Source organism: Argopecten irradians, chromosome 9 (assembly GCF_041381155.1).
Source record: "Argopecten irradians isolate NY chromosome 9, Ai_NY, whole genome shotgun sequence".
Classification (NCBI taxonomy): domain Eukaryota; kingdom Metazoa; phylum Mollusca; class Bivalvia; order Pectinida; family Pectinidae; genus Argopecten; species Argopecten irradians.
The window spans coordinates 24,436,717-24,439,771 of NC_091142.1; positions in this window are offsets into that span (position 1 = coordinate 24,436,717).

Here is a 3,055-nt window from a genome sequence, read left to right on the forward strand (position 1 = left end):
TTGGTGTTATAATAAAGCCAAAAGGAAACAAATACGGTGTAATATGTATCCGGAAATAATTAAAGCACCTATAGATGCTTATTTTTTAAAACATTGATATCATATATATATATTTTTAATTTCATAAGAGTATGAATAAAATGTTTACAAACTGTGTGAATCCGCGTAGAAAAGAATCTGCCAATCAGAAAGTCGGATTTAATGTGAACACAAATAAAAATTAATAACAATATGAATTTAAGCCTCAGATGAGCGCAGCTACACGTAAAAGATTATAACATCATAACTTTATATTGTCTATATTTTTCAACGAGATTAACAATAAAATATTTCACTGACATGCACATACTATCGATAGTTAAAAAGAATTCAAAATAATCCAAATGGAGTAGTTCAATATACTTCAATCTTGTTTTTATCAGATGCAGACGCTATCAAAAATACGCGCGAATCTGTGCCGTCATCTTTGGCGTCAGGTTTTGTGACGTCACTGCAGACGATGCCGTGCGCTTGAGAACATTTATTGCGTTGTTATTGTATATGTGTAAATTAAAACTACTTACAGTAATTTTAAAACGTATACTGATAACACATAAATAGTCTTATAATAAGAGCGCAGCTCTCTGCGCGGCGAAGGCCGCGTAGAGCGAAGCTCGACTAACCATAACACGTGTGTGAGCATATTGAATCCAATATATTCCAGTACTCCTTGGACTTTGAAATCGTGTCCCGCGGGAAAAGTCTCGCGCCTCCATACAGACAGTCATGTTTTAATTAAATTCTCGTTATCAGCACGACGAGATTTTAAATTTTCTCTGTAGGCAAAACTTATCACCAGGATACACTTTGAAATTACTGTAAGTAGTTTTAGAGAACTACACAAGGACAAGAACGACACAATAAATGTACTGGTCAAAATGATATACTGTCTGTGTGTCAAGCGCACGGCACCGTCAGCCGTAGTCCGCTAAACCTGCCTATATTATTAGGCTTTTTTTTATTTTTTTTTGCCTAATATATAGTCAGCTCGCGGTACCTCTTCAAAATGTGAAATCGTAGGCCAGATTTGGCCTACGCTACGTCAGCGGCATATTTCTAATATATCGTCCATGCGGGGAAAACGTACACATACCTATATATTGGGATCTTATGTACTCCACTGCCCCCATGTTACATCCCATTTATGAAATTAAACAACTCTGCACAATGAAATACTTCCGAGACCCTTCTATTTCACACATTTGTAATGGCCGCCGTATACACATTTAGTAGAGCAAACGACAGCCAATCAACTTCGCTTCCGGTTTTATTTTAAAAAAAACCACGTGTAGTTGAAAGATAAACAAAATTCTACCGTGTATATGCTACATGTATATGCAACGTGAATATCGCGAAAGTGATGCGGTACCAGCAATAGTCGTGTTCAATTTGAATATTTGACAACATGTCGTGTATGTCGACCATAATTTCACTATAAAATCTCTAACTGGCTAGCATTTTGTTTATCTTTCAACTACACGTGTTTTTTTTTAAAATAAAACCGGAAGCGAAGTTGATTGGCTGCCGTTTGCTCTACTAAATGTGTGTACGGCGGCCATTACAAATGTGTGAAATAGAAGGGTCTCGGAAGTATTTCATTGTGCGGAGTTGTTTAATTTCATAAATGGGATGTAACATGGGGGCAGTGGAGTACATAAGATCCCAATATATAGGTATGTGTACGTTTTCCCGGCATTGCATGGACGATATATTAGAAATATGCCGCTGACGTAGCGTAGGCCAAATCTGGCCGACGATTTCACATTTTGAAGAGGTACCGCGAGCTGACTATATATAAGCCAAAAAAAAAAAAAAAAATTTAAAAAAGCCTAATAATATAGGCAGGTTTAGCGGACTACGTCAGCCGTGACGTCAGGAAGCTTGTTGCTAAAGATGACGCCACATATTCCCGCGCATTTTTGATACATGACATGTTGCCAAGTTTTCCGCATTGGAGAGAAACAAGATCGAAAAAAAATGAAATAATCCAGTTGAATATTTCTTTCTGATCTGTATATGACGACTGCTAGACACAAATATTGAAAGAATAGCATTTACTATAAATCAATGATCGGACTACAAGTTTAAAACAATTTTAATCTCATTCTGAGGTTATAATCCTAACTATATTTACATTTTCTACATGTAGCTGCGCTCTTCTGAGGCTTTGCCTTAAGGATGTATTCTTCTGAGGTTTCAGTCCCGTTGACGTCTCGTTTCGACAAAGATCAAAGAAGTTATGAGATTTTCAAATACAATTTATCAATATCTGTAGCAAGTTGCCAGTTGCAAATTCTGTCAAAAAATTACAGTTCTAACTTTAGCAGATTTTTTTATACGTTGATTTTAAGAACTGGCCCATTTGGCGGCCATTTTGAAATTGTGTCTTTTTTGCTTTCAGTAGAGCCAAAGTTTTACCATTTTTTATTGAAATTGGTTTTACTTAAATCATCACTGCACCAGCATTTTTAGCTGTATCGAGCTAATCTTTGCTGTAAATCTTTGCTTGGTTCGTGCTAATTAAAAGATTGAGCATTTATGTGTGAAATGATTCACTTTTTTCACTTTATTTTTACATTTAATGGTAATTTGAGCACTTTTATTTTTTACTCTAAAATACTGAAAAATAACAAATATTCAAGTGGGGCAAAAAAGTAAGCACACGGACCCCCCATTTTTCTGCCTGATTTTGAAAGAACAACCCTTTCCCTATTGATATGCAAAATATAAACAAAAGTTTAATACCAGAACTTTTTCTATAAAGGGTTAGATTTGGCAAAAATGGCTGAAAATGGTGCATTTTGTAGCTCAAAATTAAGGGGTAGGGGTAGCATATGTTGTTATTCTGAGAAAAAATATCAGTCTTATTAATCAAAACTGGTATATTTTAAAAGAAGACTACTGGAAAATAAATTCTACAAACATTAATACATGTCAAACAACTCATTAGGAAATTATGGCTTTAATCTCTTGTGTATATGGTCAAAACGGCAAAATTCCCATAAAATCCAATATT